The sequence below is a fragment of the Chlorocebus sabaeus genome, chromosome 20 (genome assembly GCF_047675955.1).
Source record: "Chlorocebus sabaeus isolate Y175 chromosome 20, mChlSab1.0.hap1, whole genome shotgun sequence".
Lineage (NCBI taxonomy): Eukaryota > Metazoa > Chordata > Mammalia > Primates > Cercopithecidae > Chlorocebus > Chlorocebus sabaeus.
The window spans coordinates 47,083,204-47,105,210 of record NC_132923.1 but is presented as its reverse complement, the minus strand read 5'-3'; the positions used below and the strand labels follow the sequence as shown (position 1 = coordinate 47,105,210).

The 22,007-nt window shown below is 42.0% G+C and overlaps 1 protein-coding gene across 8 annotated transcripts in view; it reads left to right on the top strand.

Annotated features, from left to right (window-relative positions):
* Positions 1-22,007, top strand: part of LRRC8D (leucine rich repeat containing 8 VRAC subunit D) — a 116,812-nt gene that overhangs the window by 6,079 nt on the left and 88,726 nt on the right. For 4 of the 8 annotated variants that reach the window (XM_007978021.3, XM_007978022.3, XM_007978024.3 and 1 more), the window contains one exon: positions 16,387-16,531. The exons of 2 other annotated variants lie outside the window; for them this stretch is intronic. The gene's annotated coding sequence lies outside the window, so the exon portion shown is untranslated. Of the gene's footprint in view, positions 1-3,021; positions 3,158-16,386; positions 16,532-19,322; positions 19,465-22,007 lie in introns of those variants that run through there. 2 more of the 8 variants (XM_073008608.1, XM_007978023.3) reach the window with 2 other exon arrangements.

Sequence of the window (22,007 nt, the reverse complement as noted above, 5' to 3'; positions counted from 1 at the left end):
TGATAGAAATATCAGGATTTCTAGCACCTGGAAAGAGTCATCTGAGAGGAGATGGCATGGAGGTCTGTGAAGCCACAAGGATAGGGCCATAGGCAGCCTTGGTAGTTCACTTTATTCTAATAAGTCCGAGTGTGCTATTTTAGTTGCCTCCTTGTCTTCATGCTCCAGCACTCTGTCAGTGTGCTGAGGGTAGGGATTTATCTCTCTTGTTCTCTACTGATTTTCTAGTGCCTTGCACATGGCAGACCCTCTATTAGTATTTGTCACCCAGAGGAATGAATGAAGAGTTATACCTTAAAGCTTTACAAGATATAAATTCAGGATGAATGCCAAGAAATATGGTTTTTCTCAACCCTGGCTAGCATCAGAATCAGTCTGGGGAATATTTTTTAAATACGTATATTCAGACCCTTCCCCATGCCTATTGAATCAGAATCTGTGGATATGGAGTTAGTTTTGAAAAGAGCCCACCCTGCCTCCGAGTAATTCTCAAGTGCAGCTCGGCTCAGAACCACCGTCTTAGTAGTTGTGCACGAAGGCTGGGTGCTGACTGAAGACACCTTCAAATGGGTTTGAAACATTTGTGGCCAGCGAGCCCATCATTGGTTATTAAGACAAAAGAGAAGCTTTAAGGATATGTCAGTCTTCTTGGAAGGTGTAGTGACCCAAACAGCACATAGTCCACCATGGCCCTTGGTTCCTCTATGAGATAGGGCACCCTGGGCTGGACCAACTCCCAGTTCATCCTTGAGCAGTCATTTCCAGAGTGGGTCCCTGATGACAGTTTCACCAGCCCATGACAAAATGAGAAGAGTAAAGACAATGCAACAAGCTTTTCTGTTTCAACTTTAGTGCTAAGTTTATTCAATTACAAGAGTCTGTTTTTTTGTTTTGTTTTGCTTTTGTTTTGTTTAATCTTGGGTTGTTCTTCCTACTGGAGGTTCGGCTTGTTTTTTCTTGTTATGAAAGGCTGGTGATGGTTTTTTGGTGTCATATCTAAGTCCAGTTTTAAGCTGGCAATTTTATGATAGTCTTTCTTTTGACATTTTACTGGCCCGTGAAATCAAAAGTCTGGGAACTACCACTCCTCTGAGGTTTTTAAGATGTCTGTATCTACCCCTTGACACCTGCTATTGGGGAACGCTCATAAATATGGTGTTAGGTTCCATTACAAGCATTTTTTTTTAAACATTTTTTTCTTTCCTGTTATGCTTGCTGGTAATAGTTAGGAATAGTGCCAGAGAAAGCTTCACTTCCCCAGCAACGCATAAATCCCATTGCTACATATTAGCATCAACAGATAGCCAGCACTGCAACGAGTTCTGCAGAACAAGGAGAAGAAAGGATGTACAAGAGGACACCTTTTTCTCTGATGGTCATTGGCCACCAGAAAGGTGTGTCTCAAAATCTCTTGTGCTATAGAGACAGGACAGAACTCTTCAGACCGGGTATAAAATGCCATCAGTCAAAATTCTCTTCACTGTTTGCTTACAACTGAATTTTAAGAAATATTAGAAAATTAAAATTCTTGGAAAAATGGTCCCCCTGATGCTTGCAGTGGCACTCTACTGAACAGGCTTTTAAAATCAGTGTATTCTCAGATATGGCTACTTTTTTGTTTTCGTATTTAACTTATCCGGTTAAGAAGTACTTGAACAATGTATAGAACACCTAAAGTTATTAATAATAACAGCTATTTATTAGGCACTTATTGGTTGTCCAAACCTATGCCCTGGAATTTACATGCATTCTCATATATCCTCAAAACAATTCTGAGTGAAAGGTAGACTTATTCCCACTGTACAAATGAGGTCATAAGGCTGAAGACGTTATGTAATTTACAACAACGTCACACAGAAGTGGCGGAGTTGGAATTTGAAACCAGACTCATTTTATACCAGACTTTTATATTTTAAACCAGACCTTTAAATATTTTGTAATATATACCTATTCTCTTTTTTTTTTTTTTTTTTGAGATGGAGTCTCACTCTGTTGCCCAGGCTGGAGTGCAGTGGCGCGATCTCAGCTCACTGCAAGCTCCGCCTGCCGGGTTCACGCCATTCTCCTGCCTCAACCTCCCAAGTAACTGGGACTACAGGCGCCTGCCACCACACCCAGCTAATTGTTTTTTTTTTGTATTTTTAGTAGAACAGGGTTTCACCGTTAGGCAGGATGGTCTCGATCTCCTGACCTCATGATCCGTCCACCTCGGCCTTCCAAAGTGCTGGGATTACAGGCGTGAGCCACTGTGCCCGGCCTCAGTATATACCTATTCTCTTATCTACTGTTCCCTTTCTCATTTCTGCACATTTCTTTGTATTTATTTTATAACACCTATGATACCTAGTAATATTTCTGTTACAAGAAAAAGAGAATCAGGTTTTGAGGTGTAAAGGTACCAGATAACTCCTCTGGTTCGTGCTGCATGTTTGAAGAGTAGAGCTGTAGTGGCATCCCAGCATTTAGGCTTCCAGGCCAATCTCTTGTCATCCCAAGTTGGTCTTAGAAGTATCAGCCTATTGATAAAACTACTTGAACGAAATTTTATCCCGGAATTGAGAGGGTAACTTTAAATCACTTAATTGTTCTGGTGTTTTCTCTAGCCCTGTTCTCTTTTGTCACGCATATTGATGATAGAATGCCACTTGTAAAGTACATCTTAAGCACCCTCTTCCTAGTTAAATCTCACCCACAATAACTACTGTGCATAAACATATCATATAAAGATATACCTAGTATTTGCTAAGGTGTTATGTCTTAGCTGAAAAAACTGCTCTAACAAATGTTTGCTGAATAAATGCCATAAATATATTCAATAAAAAAACTATATCCTCAAAGTAAATGAATGAATAAATAAATATCCGTATATCTACATCATATTCATAGGCTGTTTCATTCGTACCTTTATTTTTTAAAATACAATAAAATTATGCTTCATTATACTCAAGTATAATCTCTTTACTGGAGTGAATGTATTCTGTTCAAGTTTTACTTTAACAATTGTATTATTTATCTTAACATTTAGCCAGTAATGAAGTACAAAGTGGGAAGTGGGCTGCGGTTTTATACATCTTGCACAAAACACCCCCTTCCTACGAACACACACTCCGAGAGAGAGAGGAGAGATGCACTTGTTCTTCAACTTAGCTCTCTTAAGGTATTTTTCTATTCCAAAATAGTTTATCTTTCACCTGTTCTAAATTATTTTCCTTATAACTTATTTATAACTGCTAAGTTCTGTACCAAGCAGAAGTTAGATCTGTAATTTCAGTGCTAATAATCAGAGTTGGATACTAGCAGTAGCCTAGGGGTCTTGAGCAAATAGTGTGCCTCAGAGATGCTTTGTGGCAGCAGGCACTCGCCCTCCAGGTGGGGTCATCAGGAGTGGGAGGCCCATCAGAAGTGCATTGTTGCCGCGTGGGAATGTGGGCTGATGTTGCCAGATTTTCTGATTTTTCGCTGTAAGCCCGAAATCTGGATTATTGTGTGAAATCTGATTTTAAAGGTTGGCTAATTCAACATTTTAGGACTTCCTGTAAACCAAACAAAATAGCTTTGTGAGCTGGAAACAGCCTCTTTAGGCCCTTAGAGATAGCCCTTTTGTGGCCAGATAAATGGAAGCATAGGATTTGAATAAAAAGCACAATACAGGGGTTTTTTTTTTTTATTTTTTTTGAGATGGAGTCTCACTCTGTAGCCCAGGCTGGAATGCAGTGCTGTGGTCTTGGCTCACTACAACTTCTGCCTCCTGGGTTCAAGTGATTCTCCTACCTCAGCCTCCTGAGTAGCTGGGATTACAGGTGTGCACCACCACACCCAGCTAATTTTTGTATTTTTAGGAGAGAGGGGGTTTCGCCGTGTTGGCCAGGCTAGTCTTGAACTCCTGACCTCGTGTGATCTGCCTGCCTCAGCCTCCCAAAGTGCTGGGATTACAGGCATGAGTCACCACACCTGGCCCACAATACACAGTGGACATAAAGCGAAACTTGATTTCATCCTTTTCTCCCCCAACCGCAAACACAAAGCAGAGCAAAGCAAACCCCAAGCCCCATAATTTTAATAAAAATTTCTGGCCTTTAAATGTGGCGTATTACATCTGGAGTGGTTGCATTTGAACAGTTTGTCTGGCCTGAGGAGGAATAGGTTTAGGGAGAAATAGGTAGATTATGCATATAAAGGGGGAGAGGACAGGTGGGACACACACAGAGAGAGAAGGGAGGGTAAGAGCCACTTGGAGTTGAGTAAAGAGATCATCTACCCCAGGAGATACAGGAAGATTTGTTCATATCTTAAAATTGATTTGGGGTAAATGGGGAAGAAAGAGAAAGAAAAAAGGTCAATATTTAGAAATAGTGCAGAATCTATGTTGGCAAGGTGCAAAGAGTGCTATTATTTTGCAATTCCTAGTGTATCATGTTAATGTATACTGTGGCTTCTCCAAAAGGGGAATTGGAATGAAAAGGAAGGGAAAGAGTTTATGTCAGAAAGAAGACTAGGGAGTGAGATAAAGAAGAAGGGTCCAGAGAACAGCTGATAGCAAAAAGTAAACCAAGAAAGCTGGAAAATGTTTGCATCGTGGAAAGATGGCTATGTTAGAGTACAAAGCATCACTTTTTTCCCCCACCCCAACTACGACATTGAGGGGGTATGCACAGCAGTCCCTAGGAAAAAGATGGTTTGGAACACCAGCTTGTTTTGCTTTTGAAGGGCCAGCCTCCAGGGTCCCTTTGTGTGAAGCGGTGTCAGCGGGGCTGCGTCTGCCCTGTCAGGGCACACTGCTGGGAGGACATTGTCCACTGGGTTTTAGCCCCTCTCTACCATCTGGGTATCCTGGTGCAGGACAGGACCTCAGACCTTTACTGTGACCCCAATAGTGCTCCTGTCTTTAGTTTTATTTGCTTTTCTGGGGAAAATCCAACATCGTTTGTGTAATTTGTTGTACATACAGCCTCTTTGAAAGAGAAGAGAGTAATATTTGAATAGATTTCTGCTACTAGCAGAATCCTAGTCTGAGAGGATTTTTAAAAGCATTTTGCTGTTAATCATCCCAAGTATATAGTACTTTGTTCCTGGAATTTCAGCATTTTCTAGTGGTTGGCGGTGGGGGGACATCTTTTGATCCATCTGCGGGTTTTATTCCAGTCCTAGGACTGTCATTCCTGTATGATCTGAGCTATGTCTTTCTAGACTGGTATAACTTTAAATTTCTGATAGTTTGGTTGCTTTTTAGAATAAATGCATTTTAAAATGTCCCCTTCTATTTGTTACTTTAATGCAGTAAGGATCTTTATGGATTTTTTTCCCCCTTATGGAAACCATTTGTAATATCGAGAGAATGGGTTTAGGTTTTCTTGCAGTGTTGTTGGGAAAAAGAAAAATTCTTCAAATTCCACTGCTTGGCCTTCTAGGGACTCGACTCTACAGATGGAAATCCTGGAAGATCCTATCAGGAAGTGAAACTTGTAAATAATCTTTGTGCTCGTTTGGGGCATTATGCATTAACAAGTTGTACAAGAAGTCTTCTTTAACCTTCTTATAAAATACACTTAAAAAAGAATCCAGTCCTAGTGACTAATCTGGAAATAAGACTAGGAAACACTTCACCATGTGCCAGGCACTGTTTGCAGCACTTTACATATATTAGCTCATTTGCTTCTGACAGCAGCCCCGTTTTGTAGCAGAGGAAACCAAGGCTGGGTTCTCTAGTCTGGCTACTACTCCCAATCACCATGAGCAGCCAGGGTCATTACAGGAAGTGGCAGAACTGTAATGTGAACCCAAGCTGCCATGGCTTCAGGATCTGTGCTTTATAGGACTGCTTCGTTGCCCCTTGAACTCCCTCACAACAATGACCTACACAAATTTGCTTTAGAAACTTCTTTTGCCTTTCACATTACCTCAGTCTTAAAGTCAGCATCAGAGTTTGGTTGAAAAAAGAAAGAAAAATATATTCCTTCCCTGATCCCGCCTCCCCAAACCAAAGGAACAAATGAAATCATGGAGACAGTTTCCATCTAGGAACAGAAACCTGACTAAAGGATCTTCCTGGAACACCATACTAAAATGCTGGACTGATCATTACAAAGGCTGTAGTTGGAGCCTTGTTGCTGTGACAACCCCCATCCTTGGCACCAGAATTGTTTTTAACAGCACAAAACCCATCTTGTTTTACCTTTACCTTTACAACTGGTGGATTTGGTGAGCTTCTGAGAGCACTTTTTAAATTGCTTTTTCCAACCTATTATATAGAGGCAGTGGGAAGGACCTAGGATTTGGAGCATAAAAGACTTGAGTTCTAGTCCCAGCACTCTCTTCTGTGGACTTGTGTGACCTTGGGTTTCATCTCCTGTAAATGGGGGAGGGGACAATCCAATAGGATTGGTTTGGTGAGGATAAGAAGCTATTATATATGACAGTATTTTATTCACAACAATAGCCATGTGTGTCTTGCAGTGAGCTGACCAGCAAGTCCTTTGTGAGTCTTGGAATGCATTTTCCATGGGTGGGTGGTGAGGTAGGTGGTTGGGGAAGGTTAGTGTTGTTGATCTGAACCCCTTTTCTTTCCTGTTCTCTCCTTACCTGTATTCTAGTGTGAATGATAGTGTGGGTGTCAACTCAGTTTTTGGCCCAAATTCCTTTTCCTTGGTTTTCCCCCCTCCTACTTTGGGCTCTCTTCCAGTTTGCCTACAAAGTGCTATTTGTTGTAAGGGTGAAATAGGCAATTCTCTGGGCAGCGACACTGTGGCTGCAGGCAGTTACTGTAGTTCAAAGCAAACAGCCAAGCTAGAGTAGGAGGGACACTGACAGGGCTTGTTCATTAGAATTTTGAACATTAATTTTTGAAGGAAAGAAAAGAGAGTACAAATAGAATAGGAATAGAAATATTATGAAATTTTCTTTATAACAGAACAAAATTGGGTCAGGAGAAAGGACTAAGAAATCACTTAACATTTATCATTACTTTGAAAGCAAATGCTTTTACTGAGTAAAAGCAAATGCTTTTTGAGCATTTACGTTGTCTGCAATGCACTCTAGTGGGATGGGAAACAAAAGTTAACACTAAATATTAACAACAGCTATCATGTTAGTGCATTTCAGGTGGTCCACAGTGTGCCACTTTTCATGTTTTATGTCAGTCATGAAGGTTGGTGTCATTGGTGTTCCATTTCAAAGATTACAAAACTGAGGCTTAGTGTGTTTAAATAACCCACTCAAGATTACAGTGCTAGTAACTAGCAGGGAGAGCTAAACTTTGACCTAGGTCTCTTTCTCGTCCACAGTATGAAAGATGAGTAAGATATGCCCCTGCTTTGAAGAGAAGACCTGCATGTAAACAGTTTAGTATAATTCAGCACAGTTTACAGTATATGTTGTAATTCTTGTGAGAGCTAAATTTTTTGGACATTTGCTCAGAAGGAGAGACTGAAAGATCAGGGTGGTCTCACAAGTAGGGCCTTGAAGGATGACAAAGATGGTGACAGGTAGAGAATTGATGGGAGAACTGAGGGAACATTGGAGCAGCAAAGCATGGAGATGTAGAAGTACAGAATATGTTTGGGGAATGCTGCTGGGATGGACTGAGGGATGGAGGAGGAAAGCAGCTGGATACGTAGTTTGGGACAGATTACAGAGGGGCCTAGAGTGTCCTGCTGAGGAATTTAGACTTCACTTGGTTGCTTTTGAATAAAGGTTATTCCATTGAAGGTTCTTGAGAAGGGAAATAATTTTGCCTTGATCTCTGCCTTCAGCAATTCTGATGGTAGCATGGAGGAAGAAGTAGAGTGTCTACAGCAGGCTTTCGCCAACTGGGCTGCATCTAAGGATCACTTGGGAGTTTCCTAAATGTGCAGATTCCAGGAGCACCCCTCCACCTCTGTGATTTCAATGGTTCACATCTGGGGAGGGGCCTGGGAAAGTGTGTTTTGAAGGCCCTGCAGGTGGTTCTGAGGGCAGCCTGGTGAGGGAAGGGTTCTAGAGGGCATTGGGGCATTCTAGAGAAAGGTCTGAGCTGAAGCTAATTTTGAGTTTGTCATTGTATGGATGATTTTTTAAACCATGGGAGGGGGCCAGTCATCAAACTTTGTGGAAGATCCGTCTGTGTAGGTTCTACGGTTTGCTTTTTGTCCTGTGTAAGTATTAATCAGTAATCTCTCAGAGCATTGTCATTTGACTGAAGTTTTTCACATATATTTCCTATTCAAATCTACAATGTGGGATGGCTCTAATCCTTATGCCTCTGTGCTAGATTTCTCTGTTTTTGTTGCTGTTTCTTTTAGAAGACAGAGGAATATATGGGATTTTATTGTGGGCTTTACCTGTCTTCAATGACAATTTCTTGAAGAGCATGAGCTCTGGAGTCTACTGCCCAGGTTTTTACTCTGCCTTTCCAGCCATGGGAACATGGGAAAGTTATTTAACTTTCTATAAAATGACGATATAACATTATTTTCCTCCTAGGGTTAGTTGTAAGGATAGTTTATATAAAGTGCTTAGAACAGTTCCTGGCACATAGTTAACACTCAGGTGTTAGCTGCTGTTGCTGTTACTATTGTCATTAATTCTGCAGATACCCAAAGGTATTCTTTGCCTGCATTGTTCACATATTGAGGGCTTCACCTTAAAAAATAACTGTACAAATTATGATTGAGAGTAGTAAGGGTGACATATTAGAAAGTTTTAATTATTCAGTGACCCGCTTTCCTTTCAGAGCCTTTTATTTTCTAGAAACATATGCTTTCCTCCTATAAACAAGCCTGCTAGGATATACTTAGAAGCCATATCTGGGCAAGAACCTCTTCCTGCACGTTGGCTACAGAGCTAATAGTGCTCAGTTCTTCAGTCTCAGGAGCTGCATGCAATGATGTTCACTTTTACATTTCCTAGGGCCCAGCCTGAATATAGGTCATTTTGTTTTTTTCAAATGTTTCAGATCTCTCTTACTCTCATTTGTTAGTTCTAAATGAACTGCTAACATTTAAAATACATTTTTGCTGGGAGGACAGATAGTTCCACCAAGGGATAAGCTATTTCTCAACATTAAAGAAATTAGAAATTATAATTTATGCTTAAAAAAATAATGTTAGTTCAAGTTTTAGCTTGCTTCTCTCTGCCTTCTGTGCTGTTCTTTGTCCTGCCATGTGTTTGCAAACCATTCTCATGACCTTCTGCCTGTGCGGCATATTTGTAGTGGGGCCAGATTATACATACGCCACTGACTTTTTCATCTGACCTCCTAAACTCAGCCTTTGAGCCCCTGCTTTTCTTTGGGTTTTCCTAGTGAAGTCTTGTTGAAAGGAATATTATTTCCCATGGAACTTTACTGATAGTGTATGGAATAATAGGATCATGCTCTGTGAAGTTCAGACCTGAAGTCTTAACATTTTAAACATGTATCTATTTGCTATTGCTTACTTAGTTCAGTCTTGGCATTATAGGTCTAGAGGTGGTTACTACCCATTGGACATCCATAGCCACTCCCTGCAAATTAAAGGGGACACAAAAATGAAACTGAACTTATGTTTTTCTTTACCTCTCTGCTAATTTAACTAAGTCAATTGGCTCGCCCTCATTTGCCCTCTTCACACCTCCCAAATTAATGTTATGTGCAAATTTGATTAAAACAGCGTGAGTAATTTCTAAGTTACTTTTGAATACGGATTGAATTCCACTCCTTGTGGCTTTTTTCTTCATCATACTGGTAGATGTAGACAGTGTTTTTCTTTCTAGCCTGCTTAACTTGTGTGGTTCTTGGAACAACATAAGTTTTAGTTGATTTAGGATCCTGATTTCACAGGACACTGTATCAACTGCTTTACCAAGATCAAAGTACATGGGTTCACTGCATTCCTTTCAGTTGCTAATTCAGTTGTGCTGTAGCCAGGCAATCCTGGAGCCTTGAAATCCAGGATTCTGGTCAAGGTGAGGAAGCAGCCCTTCCTCCTGGCTTTTTCATTCTGCAAATATCTTTCCTTTCTTCTTAATATTTATTTATTCAGCAATGTGGCCCAGGCTCTGCATCCCTGACTTCCTAAAGCTTTCAGCCTAGTGCCCCTATGACCAGTGGTTACATTCTTGCTACAAACTGGAAAGTCTCTGAGCCCCTCACCCCACTCCTCCCCACTTCTTTTCTTCTGCTGTATTTATGGCACTGTACCTCATGAACTTTCACACTAGGGAAAGCAAACTCAATCCAGTTGGGTCTTATGGGTAAGGAAATGTGTTGGTTAAAAGTAGACTCTGGTCAGCCAGGCTACTGAAGGTTTAGTATTTACTAGCAGTGTGACTTTGGGCAAATTACTTAACATCTCCATGTCTGTTTTCTCATCTGTAATATGGAGGTAATCATAACTCCTACCTCACAGAGTTGTTGTCAGGAATAATTGAGTTAATACATGTAAAGTGCTTGGCATTTATTAAACTAGGGTTAGTTTAAAAATTGATGAATAAGCTATTAAAAGTTCATAATAAAGTTTCTGGAGTTTTCAGGTACTCCGTTTCTCTTTCATGCTATTTGCCTTGGCTATTCCATTACAGGCAAAGGAAAGGAGATGAAATTTAAAGTATCTAATTTTGTAACCTTAAATTATTCAGGAATTGTTTTTCTTCGTGTAGACTCCACTATAATGTATAATGGAGAATTGTATTCAAGATATGACGTCTGTGACTTACTCCTTATGAACTCTGAAAGTCATTTTTAAGAGCACTTCTTAATAATGAACATTATATTTATTTGACTTTCTAGGATCGAACCCTTTTACATTGTTGGGCTTTTTAATATGTTATTTAAAAAACAAGATTGCCCAGACCAGGCATGGTGGCTCACACCTGTAATCCCGGCACTTTGGGAGACCGAGGGGGGGTGGATCGTTTGAGTCCAGGAGTTTGACACCAGCCTGGGCAACATGGTGAAACCCTGTCCCTTAAAAAAAAAAAGAAAAAGAAAAAAAGAGAGAGAGAGAAAGAAAGAAAAAAAGAAAAATTAGCTGGATATGGCGAGCCCCTGTAGTCCCAGCTGCTGGGGAGGCTAAGGTGGGAGGATTGGTTGAGCCCTGGAGAACAAGGCTGCAGTGAGCTGAGACTGTGCCACTGCACTCCAGCCCGGGCAACAGAGTGAGACTCTGTCTCAAAAATGAAAATAAGATAAATAACATTGCCCAAAGAGAATTAAAACAATGTTTCAAATAAGGAAACAGATACTACTACCACAGAAGATTAACAGACAAAACATGCTTTCCAAAGAAGAATGAATTATAGGACAGTATTTCGTCTACATAATACACATCAAAATCAACAGTCATTAAACAACCCAAGGCCATTCATTCCTGGCAGTCTGTGCTGGGAACATTTTGAACAGTCTTTTATACAGGTATTTGCATTTAGTCAGAATTTTGGGGTATCTTACCCTTCTTTCACAGTATTATGCTTAGTAAATCCCAGTACATCAACCAACATGTCCTACTTTACGTGCATTTTTTGCTTACTAATTGAAGAATGAGAGAGGAAGCTTGGAAAAATGTATTAAGATTTTGTTTATCACAGTTTGATCAGTGGATCTGTCTTACTATTTTATAGAATAATATCCAGCTGCAGCTCAAGTGCATATTTTACTTAATTTATATCTACTTATATTCCTATGGCTTAAAGTCAGTTGGCCTATTGCAGAATACATGTTTATCCTTTACACTGTACCAAAATCTGGCGAGGTGATGACGGTGTATGATGCACTTGAGAGAGAATATTACAAGTTATGTTTTTAAGGTGGGATTTTTTTCTGAGCAAAAGATATGTAGTGCAGAATAATATATCCACAGCCAAAATGCGCCCACTCATTTCTATTCAATTAAAAGAAGGAAGAACAGACCCAGGTGAATTTTTGCTCCATTACTTAAGGCTTTGAGAATATCGCTTAGCATCTGTGAGCCCCGCTGCTGCTTCTGTAAAACATTAATGATAACACCTCCCTGTGAAGGCAGTTCTGAGAATTCATTGAGGCAGGGCCTGTGAGGGTTTGTCCTATGTAATGTTAGTAATTTTGTGCAAGGTGTGTGGGTTCATTGCGTGTGTTTAGAAGCTGAGGAAATTGGAGCACTGAGCTTAGAGAGATACCAGTTCAGGCCTGTAGCCACCCTGGCCCTATGTTTCTGCCTTGTGACTGGATCTTCTAAGTCATGCTGTGGGGTGCTTTAGGTAGTGCTTTCCTTATTGCTGGCTCAAAGCCAGGAAACTATCTTACAGACATATTTTTTTTTTAAGATGATTTGCAACCCCTTGCTGCATTTTGTCATGTGAAATGACACTTACTCTGGTTTCTTAAAGATGGCTAATAACCCTCTATGGGTAAATGCCAATCAGGCCAGCCAGTTGGCTCTGAGAAAGGCTTCCTTGAAAGCCACAGTTCAGGTTTTGCAGAGGCCAGGAGGTGAATGTGAGTGCCAGAGACCTCCTTCCCAGAAAATCCTGTTGCATGTGCTACCCCGGAGGTGAAGACAAGGTAGGGACACTGCTGTGAAGACTGATAGTACAAAGAGGTCATCTCTTCAGTCACCAGACAGCTTGTCACTTTTTATTTTCTTGTTTGCAAAATCCATGTGTAATAATCACCAAGAATTCTGATGTTCACACAGAGAACTGCTTGTGGCAAACATTTTTAACCACCAAACTAAGATCTTTCTTTTTAAAGATGAAGAAAGATAAGCAGCATTGTTTTTTAGGGATGAGTTTATCATCTCCTCCTCTACACCCATTAGTCCTCAGAAAAGCTATTTCTTGAAACTGAATTTGGAGCTTCTAAAATGGCTTTCACAGTGTTGCTCTCTTCATCTGGGGATTATGGTACTTAGGGAGTGGAGATTTTCAAAGTGAACCTTCCACATTTTTCCAAAATCCTTTGTGGCATCATTTGTGCCTACCTGAGAGTGCAGTTTTTCTTTTTATGAGGTTGTGATTTTAATTTATATATACACACGTGCACACACACACACGAAAGCATAACAGCGGCTATAAGAAAGAAATGCTTCTCCATGAAACACAGAAGGAGTGGGCGAATAGCTGACCCGGGGAAAGTATGAGGTGGTGTTCAGGCCTCATGGTAGTTAGGATTAGGAAATGTCAGGGGCTGTGTTGTATTCTCCAAACTGTAAACTTTGGGAGTCCTACAGAGTGAATGTTAATAAATATTTTTGATAAGGAGAAGGGTTTGGGTTTATAGGGAGCCTAAGAAAGAGAAATGTGACTGCCCTTCCCCCACAGCTGGCCACTGCTCTGGAGGGGAGAGTATTACACATTTGGGCGTGGACATAGCAACATAGGTGAATACCATTGTTAGTCTCCCACCAAATGCTCTTCTGTATTTTGTTACCTATTAAACCATACAAACTTTCCTATATATCATTAAATTATCACTCAGTACAGTACTTGGACAAAATAGGAATAGTCTACTGTTGACTGTTTTTAGATTAATGACTTTGAATTTTTCCTAAGAGAGATTTTAAGAAGTTAGATAGTCTAATCTCATGAGTCGCAAATATAAAAAACAAAGGCTCTGCAGGTTTAAGTTTTCTTTTGCCTTTTCTTAAGAATTTAAATATTTTTCTTCAGAGGTTTTCCTTTGGGCTCTTAGATAATGAGTAACAGAAATGAAGGAGGGATACCCAAAGTTATTTCAAAACATAATTGTGTCCTTAAAAACATGGTAATAATTGACAGGGTTTTTTAAATGAGAGAAGTTTCTAGCTAAATGTCCTGCTTCACACCCCCAATCACCACACTGAGTTCTTTGTGGGAAATATGTGGTAGCTCTTTGGGAAGAAGTATTAAGTTTGTGAAAAGAGATGAAGAGTTGCCAGGACCACGGTAAGCAAAGGACCGAGAGAAGGAAAAAGGTGGACAGAGCTAGACCCTAAAAGGATGCTAAGATCCCTCGAGAAGTCTTTTAGTAAGAAGCCCTCATTAGACTGTGAGTGCCTAATGGACAGGAATGCATCTCACTGGTCCTTGCAGTCTTCTTCCCAGCCCCTGCCTTTGTACTTGAAGGCCATGGTCATCTGAGTGCACTACAATTCAAGCCTGTGAGGTGGAGAGAAAAGGGTGGGCGAGGTATAGTTAATCGTCTTAGAGGCCTCAGTATTGTCAAGACCCCCCGCCTTTTTTTTTTTTTTGAGCGCACAAGACTCTTAATCACCTTTTCATTTGTGTTCTGTTTCTTGGCCTGCATCGGGAGCTCATAGCAGCATGCTACTGACAGGTGATTGTGAACTAAGTGTTAAAGCAGAAGGCAACAGAAAATGAGGGAATGTCAACTTGAAGCCGTGTGTGTTTTTGTGAACAGCATTTACTACTTTTTATTAAAGAGTCCTAGTTAGAGAAAAAATAATGCAGGGAGCAAATTTTAGTCAGCTCGTTAGGTTCTGAACTGGACAGACTTTGTACCTTGGCATATGAGTAGCCATTCTAGAACCTTTTGAACTTTTGCCACCAAGTAATTCTGAAAAGACTGACAGCAAGCAGTAGATAATGGAAAAAGCCAGTGTCCTCTGCCCGAGAAATTAAGGTAAGTATTGTTCAGGTGGTTAAAGAAACTGCCTAGCACAATAGCAATAGCTGGTAAGTAGCAGGGTCATTCAGAGAGGAAGGGATGGATCACAGGATGGTTGCTGTGCTGAACTTTCCCCCTAGAATTCATGATCGTTGACCAAGCATGGTGGTTTACGCCTGTAATCCCAGCACTTTGGGAGGCTGAGGCGGGCAGATCATGAGGTCAGGAGATCGAGACCATCCTGGCCAACATTGTGAAACCTCATCTGTACTAAAAGTAAAAAAAAGTTAGCTGGGCATGGTAGCGTGTGCCTGTAGTTTCAGCTTCTCAGGAGGATGAGGCAGGAGAATCGCTTGAACCCGAGAGGCAGAGGTTGCAGTGAGCTGAGATCACGCCACTGCGCTCCAGCCTGGGCATCAGAGCAAGACTCTGTCTCAGAAAAAAAATAATAATAATTCATGATCATTGTAGGAATTCACAGTGTAGGGGAAATGGTGCAGATTTTATAATCAGGAAAGACCTATATTCAGTTCTCCATTTGACCACTCTCTAGCAGAGACATGGGAACAGTTACTTAATTTCTCTGACCGTTTCCTCACTTGGGAATAGGGCTTTTGCAGATCTGTTGGAAAATATTAAGGCCAAGAGGGGTTTAAAATGTGAAGTTGTCTAGCACTGAATAGGAGCTTAATATCTATCAGTTCCTTTCTGCTTCAGTCAAAACTGAGCTTTATATGTAGAATAATTATTGTTTGTATTGCATTCTCCATTTTGAGTATGGAACCATGAATGCCAACAACTTGATGATAAAAGGAGCCATTTGTCAGAGATAGTCCTGTAAGCGCTTTGTAACCTGGTAGACTGTGCATGTAAGGGCAGGCAGGTTACAAATGTGAATCACCATAGCCGGCACACACTGCATACAGCAAATTCTTAAGCCATCTATGTACTCTTTTTAACACTATACTGAAGTCCACTGAAGTCAGAGTTCAACAAAATGAATGAATGTAGTCCTAGGACTATGGAACTTCTCGGTGATTACATAGCACAGAGAACTACAGAATCATTTTCTGGAAGAATGCACCATGCGATTATGCTCCATGTGGAATTGGTATATGTAAATGTTGGTAGACTGTGAGGATGAGGTTGACAGGTTGATCTGAATAAAGATCCTAGGAGGAACGGAGGATACTATGTAGTTTTGTTGTTGTTACTGTTGTTCTGCAGTTCCTGGCTGCTCAGTGTTGGCAGCTGTGTGCACGCTTTCTCTTTTGAGCCAGCGAGGCACAAGACAAGTAATTTCCCATCCTGAATCTCTCACAGCTGCTGAGCTGTAGTGGCTATACTGGGATGTGGCTGTTAACTTTGAAAATTTGCATAAATCCAGCCCCCACCCCCCTGCAAAGGCTCAGTCTTGTCTTTACACCTACCCCGAGGTGATTATTTTCTGGGGGTAGGGGTGGGGGTTGGGGGAGGTGAAGAAAAGAGGAAAAAGAAGGCCAACCACTCTGGGCACCGGCGGAGGAAGCGTGGAGTCCCTTGATCTAGGTCCTTGTGGGGAGGGGAGAACCCAAGCAGCAGCTGCAAACGGAAGGACTGTGAGCGAGCGGGCGGGCGGCTGGCAGCGAGGCCACCGGCAGGGGGGGCCCGGGCCGAGGCCGCGCCACCTCGGCACCACGCGGGCAGCCGGTGCGGCGGGGTCGCCGCGGCCAGGGGAGCGCTGGGTGCCTACCATGGCAGTTATGCAAGCGGTGGCCCCCTGGTCCTGGCTCCCCGCCGCCCTGCGCTCCTTCCTCCCCGCTGCCGACACTCGGATCTCTCTCGCTCTTTCTCTCTCCTGTGTTTTCAAACAGGAAGTGCACGGCTGTCTATAACGTGCTGCCGGGTCCCAGGATGGAGGAGTGAAGTCTCTCGTCGCCGCGGTTCCAGCCTCCGGAGCTCGCCCAAGCCGAGTCCCCAGAGAGAGCCCTGAGGGAACAGGGTGGCCGCTTGGTCCAGGTGCGTAGGGCCGGGTCCGGGTCCAGGGCGCGGGTCTGGGTCCAGGGCGCGGGTGGGGAAGTCCATGACACGGAGAGCTGCTGCTGTCGGCTCTGCATCTCCAGCTCTGTACTGCAGCTTCACTTGCCCGCCCCCCACCACTGGCTTCTCACCCAGGGTCTCTGCCAAACTCTGGCTGCTGCCGCCCTGGGTTCGGGCCGGGGGAAGGCCCTGGGCGTGCACTGCGGACCCGCCTGCCAGGGCTCTACTAGTGTTCTTTCCAGGCTGGGCTGCCCCGGGCTGCGCTGGGGTTACCAGTGCCCGGGGAGTCTTCCTGGAGCCCCCAGCTGCCCTCTCCACCCTCTCCTCCGGCTGCTGCTGCTTGAAGCAGCAGCTCTTTGTTCCTCCCTTGCTGGTCTGAGGTCATGCACATAAATGTCCTGGGAGGCAGGGTAGTGTGAGGGTAAGGGGTTGGGACGTAGGGAAGAGGAAGAGGAGGATGAGTTGTGGGTGAAGTGTAAGGTGGACAGGAGAAAAGAATCTTAGTGTCCGTGCTCAGAAATCAGCTCTTCAGCTACTGAAACAGAGGACCCCGGTTCCTTGATTTCTGTTTTGGGAAAGCCAGGCCGTGCCAAACGGAGGGAATTAGTGATGCAGACACACACCGGAAAGGTAGGGACCAGGAATGAGGCACAGCAGCGAGTTCTGAGGTGTTTAGTCTGCTGTCTGGCTTGTTAACTCCACTGTGGTTTCTTAGCCAGGCTTCCTCGCCGAGACAGAAGGTACTTTAACATATGAGCCAGGCGTCTTTATTAATTCCATTTGTCATCAAAGTAAAATTGAGAGTGACTTTTCTCAAATTCACCAGGTAGATTTTAATTTCATATCCACTTCGTGTTCCATCTCAAATGTTCACAGAAGGAGAATAAAACGCTAGGGTTGCTTTTATGCTACAGAGGTTTTCCATCTTTATTTCCCTGGCAACTCCTCTTTCTCCAGACTAACTCAGATTGACTTCTCCCCTCAGTGAAAGCCTAACCTTCTTTTACCGCCTGTTTATCTACCTGGTGAAACTCCAGTCTTGAGGAGGACACTGAGGGGAGTGGGATGTCTGAGAAGAATCAGTTTGAAGGGATCATTATATGGCCTCAAATTAAATGTTTGAGTCCTATTAAGGCCAGTGGCATCTTCTTTTTATTTCCGAGGAAGGGATGTGAGCATATGACTAGAGGGGAGGAAAGTGAGACTCTGCCAAAGAAGGTCTCTCCCTGTAGCACAGAGGAAAAGTGCATCTGTGGAGCACAATATCACATACACTGCATGCTTTCACTTTATTGGATAGCCAAGCCATCTAAGGAGTCAGGGTTAGGTGTAGAATTTACTAGGCATGCTGACTATAGCATTCTGATGCTGAAAATTTTATAAAACATATTTACTACATAATTAAGTTTGCTTTGAAAGGAAAATTTACCAGGGTGGTACAAATTTACCAGCTTGAGTACAAAACATGTACTCATTAAGTACATGGCATTACGTAGCCAAAATGCACTATGAAAACTGAACAATTAAACTTATCCTTCCTAGATAGACATGGACTTCTTAAGTTTGAATTTAATTGTGAGATGGCTGTGTTTATGCCTCTTCTTGCCAAATACATCATGAAAAGTGAGAAAGTAATCGAGAGAGATTGTTTTTATTTTGAGACGGATTTTCATTCTGTCACCCAGGCTGGAGTGCAGTGACGCGATCTCGGCTCACTGCAATCTCTGCTGCCTGGGTTCAAGCGATTCTCCTGCCTCAGCCTCCCGAGCAGCTGAGATTACAGGTGCACGCCACTACACCCAGCTAATTTTTGTATTTTTAGTAGAAACAGGGTTTTGCCATGTTGGCCAGGCTGGTCTCGAACTCCTGACCTCAAGTGATCTGCCCACCTTGGCCTCCCAGAATACTGGGATTACAGGTGTGAGCTACCACACTCAGCCAGTCAAGAAAGATTCCTGAAAGACTTGTACAATCATAATGTTTTGCATCTACTTTATTTATTTTTTATTTTATTTTATTTATTATTATTATTTTTTTGAGATAGAGGAGTTTCACTCTTGTTGCCCTGGCTGGAGTGCAGTGGTGTGATCTTGGCTCACTGCAACCTCTGTCTCCCAGGTTCAAGCGATTTTCCTGCCACAACCTCCCGAGTAGCTGGGATTACAGGCACACGCTACCACGCCCAGCTAATTTTGTATTTTTAGTATTGATGGGGTTTATCTATGTTGGTCAGGCTGGTCTCAAACTCCTCATGCCATGATCCACCTGCCTGGGCCTCCCAAAGTGCTAGGATTACAGGCATGAGCCACTGCACCCAGTCGCTGCCTCTACTTTTATACCTATGTGTGTTCTTTGCACTCCTCCCCTCCCAGTTTATTAATTTATTTGGGGACTTTCTTTAGCATCTGTCACTCTGCTCTAAGATACAGTAGAACAGCTTTTGTGAGCCTCAAAATCTCTCTCCCATTTAGGAACAGAGTCTCCTTCCATTCTAGTGATATTTAAACTCAGAAATCATAACTGGCCTTTAGATTGTCATTTTCTATTTACACAGTATACATGATTTTTTTTTTTTTTTCCTTACTCCCTTCAACAGAGGTAAACTCTTCTTGCTCCTTTCAGTGATGTGGTGAAGTAGGATTCATTTTCTCCAGTTTATGGAGAGAGGAAACAGGCTGATGAGATGTAACTTGTCAGTGGTCGTATTAGTAAATGGAGTTGTTGGTACCTGAACAAGGGTCCTTTGATGTAATCCATGGCTCTTTTGTAGTCTGGAAAGCTGCTGCCTAAGGAAGAGGTGGCAGTGCTGATTCAGGTGGTCCTTTGCCATTCCAGAAGAAAGCTGGATTGCCTTACCGAATCTCCAGGTTTTTCGTTATTCCTCTTCACTCAGGCTCTGCCCAGAGCTCAAGGTTTGTTTTCATTTTTAAAGCAGTTTTTTTTTTCGTATTTGAAATTTACACTTCCTGTGTGTCTGTGACTAGATTTAGCTGTGTTTGCACAAATGTGATTTGTATTCTGCTGCCAAAATTCTAGTAGTGTATTTTAATTTACAGGTATCTTTTGTCAGGTTTTAGTGAGTAAGTATCTTTCCAAGGGATCAGATTACCATATTTTAATTTTTTAGAATTAAACAACCTCTTCTGGCTTACTCCTAGGGCAGTTTATATCCCAGAAAATTAATTAATTAGTAAATGATATATATGACTCTCCACTCCCCACTACTGCCACTGTGCACATCTCCTACTCTTTCACTCCAGCTCACGGTAATCCACTGAGAGGTTCACATTACAGAACAACGTAAGCAAACCCATGTAACTTTAAATTATAGATTAGATATTTTTGTAACATTCCTTAGATGCAAGTAAGTTTATTTCCTTACCTTTGTAGCACTTAAAGTTGAGGCTCTCTTTAGTTACGGTTTTAATGTTGCACCATTAACTAAACTGTAAAATTGTGGTTTAATTTGTTGTACTGCAAATTAAAATTTGGAATACATTTTTCATAAGTGTTGGATAAAATATTTGTTTTCTCTGCAATAATTGGAATATTCATAGTGGCCTATAACTTACCCTCTGTAAAACTGTGGTCAAAACCCTCAGGGAGAGGAGGAGGTAAAGGAGGAGCAAAACGGAGGAAATGAGAGCTCATTCTATTATAAGGGAGGAATGAAATGATACATGTATGGTTCCTTAATACACAGTGCACTGCCTTTTCTGTCTTTTGGTGAGTTGCAGTGGCTTGTGAACTAGCCGTGTATCTCTTCCAACAGAAAGGCTAAAAATGAAAGAGTAGCTTTGATGTTAAATGCCAAGGAAAAGTTAATGGCCAAGAGGGGACTAGGAGTGGAAATAAATACAAGTTAAGATTTCATTTTTTCAAAACTTTTTTTCCCTTCATGTATATTATAAAGTAAAAAATACCTTCTTAGTCAAATTGTAAACTATAATGCAGTGGCTCCTGACACTTACAAAAATCAGGGAGCTTTTATTTAATTTTTTTTTTTTTTTTTTTTTTTTTGAGGCGGAGTCTGGCTCTCTTGCCCAGGCTGGAGTGCAGTGGCTGGATCTCGGCTCACTGCAAGCTCCGCCTCCTGGATTCACACCATTCTCCTGCCTCAGCCTCCCGAGTAGCTGGGACTACAGGCGCCCGCCACCTCGCCCGGCTAGCTTTTTGTATTTTTTAGTAGAGACGGGTTTCACTGTGTTAGCCAGGATGGTCTCGATCTCCTGACCTCGTGATCCGCCCGTCTCGGCCTCCCAAAGTGCTGGGATTACAGGCTTGAGCCACTGCGCCCGGCCTTATTTAATATTAAAAGATTTCAACGATCTTAACTGGTTCACTGTTTTACTTCGTATCTCTTATAATTGCAAATGTTTCATGAGAGTTATTTAATATCACTCAGCTGAGTATATATTGCAAGTAATGACTTCATCATCTTCCTGTGTTTGTAAAATAGCATTACATATACGTATGAGATAGGGATTCAGCCTACAGACCTCTTGCAGTGCCCTGAAGTCTACAGGTGGGGAATCGAGGCCAAAGCAAAACAACTGCTCCAGACTGAAAATGTTGAAATGGTGATGAAAAATGCATAATATGTTAGCCATCAGATTATAAAGATTCCCAGGTGGAATTTTTCCTCTTTGTTGTACATTAAATGGATGATGTGTTAAGCCCTGATTTTGGATCTGGTCTTGTTTCTGGGCTCATTGTTTTCCATGGTCAGCTTTGAGATCTTTGCAGTTAGTTGGTCATGGATAACTGGATTTCTCTTTAAGAGCATTTTCCCTACTTTACTTCTGTGAATATCCCTTCCCTGTTTTTGTAGAGTCAGGACTCTGAGGCCAGTTTCAGAATCATGACAGTCATAGCCACCACCACCACCAGCAGCCCTATGTTCATTTCCCAGGAGCTAAAAGAGGCTTCCCAATCTTAACCTTTACAATTTGTGGCAAGTTTAAGGAAAGGGAGATAGGATTTGTCCCTGTTCTGCAGTGGGAAAAACTGATGTGTGAATTCATACTGAATTAGTCTCTGATTTCTGTGTGTGTGTTGTATGACATGAATATAAGTTATTCTGCTTAAGATAGGTTGAGCAGGGTGTGGAAATCTAATAGGGTTATTTCATGAAGTTCCTTTATTTGGTTAAAAGAAATCACTTCCTATCTATTGAACACCATATTTTTCAGGCACTGACAAATAGACGTTGATTATCTCTAATCCTCCTGGTATTATGCAGAGTGGGTAATCACCCTGTTTTGTTTTGTTTTGTTTTGTTTTGATTTTGTTTTTGTTTTTTCTGAGACAGAATCTCGCTGTTGTCACCCAGGCTGGAGTTCAGTGACGCGATCTTGGCTCACTGCAAGCTCTGCCTCCTGGGTTCATGCCATTCTTCTGCCTCAGCCTCCCCAGTAGCTGGGAATACAGGTGCCCACCACCACACCCGGCTAAT